This window comes from Pseudorca crassidens, chromosome 1 (genome assembly GCF_039906515.1).
Source record: "Pseudorca crassidens isolate mPseCra1 chromosome 1, mPseCra1.hap1, whole genome shotgun sequence".
NCBI lineage: Eukaryota > Metazoa > Chordata > Mammalia > Artiodactyla > Delphinidae > Pseudorca > Pseudorca crassidens.
The window spans coordinates 51,225,428-51,232,731 of NC_090296.1; the positions used below are offsets into that span (position 1 = coordinate 51,225,428).

Sequence of the window (7,304 nt, forward strand, 5' to 3'; positions counted from 1 at the left end):
GTATGATTAAAACAGTAATCACCTGATTTAGGAACATATAACTTGATGGGTATAGAGTATCTATAAGCTATTCATACGATTGAAATGGAAAACCTCATCTCACCAATAGGGGAGGGGCCCTAGCTTCTGAGATGTTATTTTAATTTTTTTTTTTTTTTTTTTTTTTTGCGGTATGCGGGCCTCTCACTGCTGTGGCCTCTCCCACCGCGGAGCACAGGCTCCGGACGCGCAGGCCCAGCGGCCATGGCCCACGGGCCCAGCCACTCCGAGGCATGCGGGATCCTCCCGGACCGGGGCATGAACCCGCGTCCCCTGCATCGGCAGGCGGACTCCCAACCACTGCTCCACCAGGGAAGCCCTGAGATGTTATTTTAAATCACAGGCTGGCTGGCTCTCAGATGAGTGGATTTACTGCCTTGTAATTGCAAAGTAATATCAAGAACAGCATCCTGCTGCTGAATTCTTTTTTTTTTTTAAGTATTTATTTATTTATTTATGGCTGCGCCGAGTCTAAGTTGTGGCACACAGGCTCCAGAGTGCATGGGCTCTCTAAGCAGCACCTGGGCTTAGTTGTCCTGCGGCATGTGGCATCTTAGTTCCCCGACCAGGGATTGAACCCATGTTCCCTGCTTCGGAAGGTGGATTCTTAACCACTGAACCACCAGGGAGGTCCCGGTGCTGCTGAATTCTTGATTGCAGAAGAGTTAAAAATTGTGTAAAAAGAGCTTATACACGGAGGCAACTCAGGATGTTATTGGAGAGAATCATACAATTATTTATTATCTTCATTAATATTCTTGAAGAAAAGGAATTACAAGTTAATAAAGAGGTTATAAGTTTCAGCAGAAAAGGAGGAAGGAGAAACTTGAGGAAAAGCTATTCCATCTGGGGAAAAATAACTTGAAATGGAGCTTTTAAAGTCAGCTTTTAGGAATATTTAGTTTCCCCAAATCTCAGGAATATAAGCATGCAAACAGGACAGAGTTAACACTGAAACAGCACAAATGACAAATGTGTGGTCTACATTTGCTGCTTCTGTTTCTTATTCCTCAATTCCTTTTGAATCCTCCATAGTCTGATTTCCACCTAGTTATTTGTGGATGCTCCCAGATTCATTCTCTACTCTTTCCCTGCTCTGTCTGTATCAAACCTACCTTTCTGAGTAGATCTGGTCCATGAAAGGAACTGGCAGGAGGCTAAGGTGGTTTCTCGGGCAGTGGTTCAGTCTCTGTCATTTCCGGCTCGGTGGACTGTGTCCTTTTCCTATAGTCCCAGCTCGGGAAGGCAGCCTCCGCCACTGTTCTCCTTCCCACCAGAAGTCCAGGTTTCTGGCATCACCATCTCCTTCTTTTGTTCCGTCAGGCCCAGGGGTGGCAAAAACTTCGTGGCATTGCTAATCTCTGTGTTGCCTCATTGCCCATTTAGCTTCTCAGCTCTTCCATCACTTGGTTATCCAGTTACTTGTACTGAATTTCCTCTACTTGAATTGCCTCTCCTCACTTTTTAATTATTTGTGCCTCTTACATCTTGACCTCTGCACTTTTCTTTCCACACTGCTTTAACTAAGTGAACTCATCTACTCTCATATCTTCAACCATTATCTTCACCTCACCGGTACCATTTTTCTACCTGCCTAGAGGATGTGCCCACCTCGCAATGCTGCAAAACCTTTGAGATCGAGATGCCCCAAGTTACTTGGCGGACAGAGGTGATGGTGGGAAGCTTATTGGCTCAGAGATATTCGGAGATTGAACATCAGTGGTAGGGAATAGCAATAAGTATAAAGAATATTGTGGGATAGTGACATGAAATTTAGATGATTTTTCTGCTTTCCACCTGCATGGCTCTAGTCCAGAATCTCAAGCTGCATTGCCTACAGAGTTCCAGGCAGGTAACAATTGAGTGAAGTGGGCAGGATGAAAGAAAAATGGTCTCTTGATTTATGTTTTTTTTGATGCAGAAACACTTTGTGTGCATATTAAGACACTGTAGGAACCTTCTTCCCTTCCATAAGGAAAGTGTTCTCTCCCATTTTTCAGGAAAAATTCTGCCCTCTTGGTGTATCTTTTGTTTTCCTACTTCAGTATAGACTTACAGGTTTTCCCCCCTATCCAAAAGTAGAGAGTTCCTATGAAACCTTTTGTAAGCTGAAAGACGTAAAGAAGCAATTACCTTAGGACACATTTTGCTAACGGTTGCACAAAATAAATGGAGAGAAAACACAGATTCTTACAGACACAGCTCAAAGCTATGGCGGCCTGATGCTGAGATCCTGAATGTAGTTCCTGGGGAGGGAGTTTGGTGGGGCCGTTCTTGCTGCTTGGGCTGCGCACTGACTTTGTAAAAGCTTGCTGCAAAACAAACGCTGAACACTATTTTTGCTTTTTGTCTTTTGTAAAAGCGAAAATCCTTTTCTGATTTCTTTCGGTTGGCGAAAACAGGTACTAACGTAGGTCTTTCATAAAGTGAATTGGTGAAAAGCGAACTTTTTAAAAGCAGGGGATACCTGTAAATCCAGAGAAGTGCTTTTCTACTATAAGTAAACACCCCTGTTTACCTTAAACTTACACAGTGCTCTGCGTCAGTTATATCTCTAGTTTAAATTTATTTATTTATTTTTGGCTGCGTTGGGTCTTCGTTTCTGCGCACGGGCTTTCTCTAGTTGCGGCGAGCGGGGGCTACTCTTCGTTGTGGTGCGCGGGCTGCTCATTGCGGTGGCTTCTCTTGTTGCTGAGCATGGGCTCTATGTCCCCTGCATTGGCAGGTGGATTTTTAACCACTGCACTACCAGGGAAGTCCTCTTAAGTTTAATTTTTATCTTTTTGTATGTCAGTTGTATCAATAAAACTGGAAGAAAAAAATATTGCAAAGTTAAAACAAAGAAAGAAGACACCCCTGCAAGCCTAATGCTGATTGACACCTCCAGGCTGAAAACTTGCCTTTGACCTCAGTGTTAGGCATGGAAGAGAAGGTGGTGACGCCTGAGGAAATTTGGACAAGGCATGCCCTGTCTAAAGGGGCTGCAGTTAGCTCCACAGCTGAGTGTTGCCCTCTAGGAAATGGGTCTGGTGTTGCTGGATCTTCCAATTTTTAAAGAAAAGCCAGAAATTATATTTCTATGTGCTATCTCCTGATTTGAAAACACTTGGAAACACGTGCTTTCTTTTTTTTGGTATGCAGGCCTCTCACTGTTGTGGCCTCTCCCGTTGCAGAGCACAGGCTCTGGACGTGCAGGCTCATCGGCCATGGCTCATGGGCTCAGCCGCTCCGCGGCACGTGGGATCTTCCCGGACTGGGGCACGAACCCATGTACCCTGCATCGGCAGGCGGGCTCTCAACCAGTGCGCCACCAGGGAAGCCCCCATGTGCTTTCTTTGATTTGAAAACATATATACACATGTTTTATTGGCCAAACAAAACCTGTCTGCATGCTGAATTTCCTGTGGGTTTGGTTTGTGGCTTCCAGTCTAGTCCCAGTCTGCATGCTAAGTCAGACTTATTTCTTTAAACCAGTGTCTTTGAGCTAAAGACACATGCTGGCGTATTACCACAGCTGCTCCTAATCCTTGTTAAATCCACTGGATGTTTTTCGTTTCTTCATCAGATCCACTCTTCATGCCTCTCCTTCCTTATCTCTGTCCTGGGAGGCTGACTGGTGTGTCCTTCCTCGATGGCCTTTCTGTTTGGCTTCCGGCTGCTTTTGGCCAGTGAGAGGCACAGGTGGGAAAGGGGAGGAAGGGAGGAGAGCGAGGTCCCAAAGTAGATTACACTCGCAGCGTTGAGAGATCACCCTTCTTGGGCCATGACTTTGGCCTATTACTGAGGAAATTATGAATTGAGTAATGTTTCAACCCGTTATCCAGAAAAGCTAGATCTACACCTCAGCAGCTATGGTCCTTGACCAGTCTTGCTATAGAGTTGCAACTAAGACCTCTGACAAAAGTTGCAATTTTTCTCAGAGGTCTTGTTTGCAACTCTTGTCTGAAGCAGGATTTTACTTCTTATTGATCTGTCTTCCCCAGATTGTCACTTCAGACACACTTCCTGCCTCTAGCTTTTTATATAACAATGCCAGTAACAGGCATATCTCTTGCAGTTAGCAGTTTTGGATGAATACAAGGTTGCTTTTACTTTTTTAAAGCAGTATTTGCGGGCTTCCCTGGTGGCGCAGTGGTTGAGGGTCCGCCTGCCGATGCAGGGGACACGGGCTGGTGCCCCGGTCCGGGAAGATCCCACATGCTGCGGAGCGGCTGGGCCCGTGAGCCATGGCCGCTGAGCCTGCGCGTCCGGAGCCTGTGCTCCGCAACGGGAGAGGCCGCAACAGTGAGAGGCCTGCGTACCGCAAAAAAAAAAAAAAAAAAAAAGGCAGTATTTGCAGTTCATAGACACCCTTGACCTTTGCTTCTATTCCATTTCCCCAGGTAGGATAATCACAATTGCAACACTTTGGTAATGTCCCATACTGTTAAATATAAGACCCACCTTTTCACATTTCCTTTAATGTGGACATGAAATCCCACCTGCTTTCTCTCTTTGTGTAATCTCCAGTGGCTTACTCCCCAACTCTTCTCCCAAGCTATTAGCCCCTTCATGGTTTCATTTCTTTATCCTTCCTGATGAAATTCCATGGTGTGTCTCATCCTTCAGTCTCTCTCTTGCTGGCATCCTTGCTTCCTTTGTCCCCATGTCCATCTACTACTTCTTGCCTGCAAACCACCAGCTCATATCTTTTTCACTTCTGAGATGCTCCTTCTCCAGAACTTGGGTTTCTGAAAGATACTGGAGACGGTCACACTACATGGGTACTGGTGTAGATGTAGGTTTATAGCATCCAGTGTCAGTGGAGTGTGCAATCCTTTAACATTTCCTCCAACCCTCTCCCACTCTTCCTAGGCACCCATCTCTACTCCAACTCCCTCATTTTCTGTGGACAGTCTTATTTAATATGTTCCAGGAAAAAGACAGATGATAATTGCTCCCATGTACACATTTTCTGCATGGGAACAGTCTTTATCTCCCGTCATCATGCTTTGTTGATGAGTCGCTCCTATCCAAGGCTCATCTGAGAGCTGAAGTGCTACCTCTCTGATCCCCTCCCAGACTTCAATCTGTCAAATTTACCTTCTATTTTCCATATTTGTGTCCTCTTCTTCTTCATTGCTCTTCCCTGCAGAATAAAACCACTTTCAAATCTTTCCCATTAGAGAACTTTGACAACAAAAGAACATCTGCTGATGACCCAGCTCCACTTCTAGGTATTCCCCTCCCCACCCCCATCTCTCTCCTTCCCTGCTCGGTCAAGTCTCATGAAGGGGCTGTCTACACTGCCTCACCTTCAATTACTCTTCAATCCTCAGTACTCTGCTTTCCGCCCCCATCTTGAAAAGGTTACCAATGATTTCTCAGTTGTTAAATCCAATAGACACATTTTGGTTGACATTTTATTTGACCTTTATGAGACATTTGACCTTTTGGACCACTCCATTCTTGAAATCCTTCCCTTAATTTTCTTGGCACTATTCTCCTGGTTAGTCTAGCTGTCTTCTTCTTACTCAGTATCCTCCAGTTAGTCCTCGGTTTTGGTTTTCCCCAGGGGCCTCCTCTCAGCCTCCTGTGTTCTTATGCCATATCTTCTTTTTGGGCAGTCTCATCTATGCTCATGATTTCGCTTACCACTTATGTGCTGTTATTCCCAAACCCTCTGTGTCGAGACTAAACTACTCTCCTGAACTCTGGGCTTATACAGTCAGTGTATTTTTGTTATGTCGTCCCAAGGTACACAAACAACAATACTTCAAAACAGAACTGAGCTCATTCTCTCTCCTTCCAGCGACCCCCATCCCCACCTCACCTCCCTGTAATGCCCACCACTTGTTAATGTCAGTGAAGAGAACTATCAAAGCCCGCGTTCCCTGGTAAGAAATCTGGGCATCATTCTCAATTCCTTCTTTTACTTTGCTTCTACACTCCCAATTAATCAGTCTATCTATTTTCTAAAAGTGTCTGGGACTTATCACCTCCCGTCCAGATCCATTGCCTCTCGTCTCTAAGTTTAGGCCCCTCTGCTTTCTCCTTTAGAAAGAGATTTATGTGTGTGTGTGTATATATATATATACTTTTCTATTCTTTTTCTGATTCTTTTCCATTATAGACAGGTTATTACAAGATATTGAATATAGTTCCCTTGCTATACAGTAGGTCCTTTTTGTTTATCTGTTTTATATATAGTAGCGTGTACATGTTAATCCCAAACTCCTAATTTATCCCTCCCTCCCCAGGCCTCCGCTATCCCGTTTGATAACCATAAATTTGTTTTCTATGTCTGGAGTCTATTTCTGTTTTGTAACTAAGTTCATTCGTATCTAGAAGATTTCTAAAGCTCTGTGACCTGCCTCGTGAGTGGCCGTCAGGCCTGCTCAAAGCTCCAGGATTCCCTGCTGGGCTGTCACATACCTGCCAAAGCACAGCCTTCAAGCCTCCCAAGAAACCAGCCGTGGAAGGCTTCCTTCTTGAGGAAAAATTCTTTGATTTATTCAGAGATCACAGAGGCTAACACAGCCGCAGAACAGAAGAAAACCTGGCTTCATTGCTGTTAAACCCGGTTCAAAGGCTCCAGCTCCTTGAGCTCCCTGCAGGGCGATTTTACTATTCCCCAAAGGTAGATCCATTTGGAGCCTGCATGGCTGTGCTAGTCCGGATTTGCAGATTTTGTTATTTTCCTCTATCTCATCAGTGAAGGAAACAGCTTGGAATGCAGGTTCAGGAATACAACTTCCTTACTGTTCCTCCCCCCACCCCCTTGGTATCTCAGATCTTTTCCTGCTATGCCCTCCTCCCCTCAGCTGCCAAAGTGATCTTTCTTATATTTAATCAGACTCTTTTCCTCCCATCTATAGGCAGCACCTGGCCAAGAAGGTAAAAGAAAGGACATGTGGGCTGTTGGGTCTGGGGAAAGCCTCATGTGTATTCTTCCTGTTGAAACTTTAGGGCTGTCTAATACCAGCCCTCATTCAATTAGGTAAAGCTCTAAGCTCTCTTCAAGTTTCATCTCAAGCACCTGATTTCCCCAAGCAGACTGTGGGCCCCACATTCTCCCCTCACTTTGTGCAAGCTGCCCTGCCCTCCAGCAACCTCCATGGTGCCATTGTTCTGGGCCCGTCTTCCCATTGCAGTGTCAGCTCCATGAGAGCAGGGCTCTGCCTTTTCTTCTTGATGTTCCCAGGGCCAAGCACATCCTGGGCACTTTATTAACGTGTGTTGAATGAACAAATCAAACGTCACTACCCTCCCCCGCAATGGAAAAA

General features: G+C 45.2%; 1 long non-coding RNA gene across 1 annotated transcript; it reads right to left on the reverse strand.

Annotated features, from left to right (window-relative positions):
* Positions 1-4,369: 4,369 nt before the first annotated feature.
* Positions 4,370-6,714, reverse strand: LOC137227294 (uncharacterized). Its single transcript, XR_010944781.1, has 3 exons — positions 6,454-6,714; positions 5,122-5,167; positions 4,370-4,769 (listed from the first exon to the last, which is right to left on the reverse strand). It is a non-coding gene; the product is annotated as an uncharacterized lncRNA (long non-coding RNA).
* Positions 6,715-7,304: the final 590 nt, after the last annotated feature.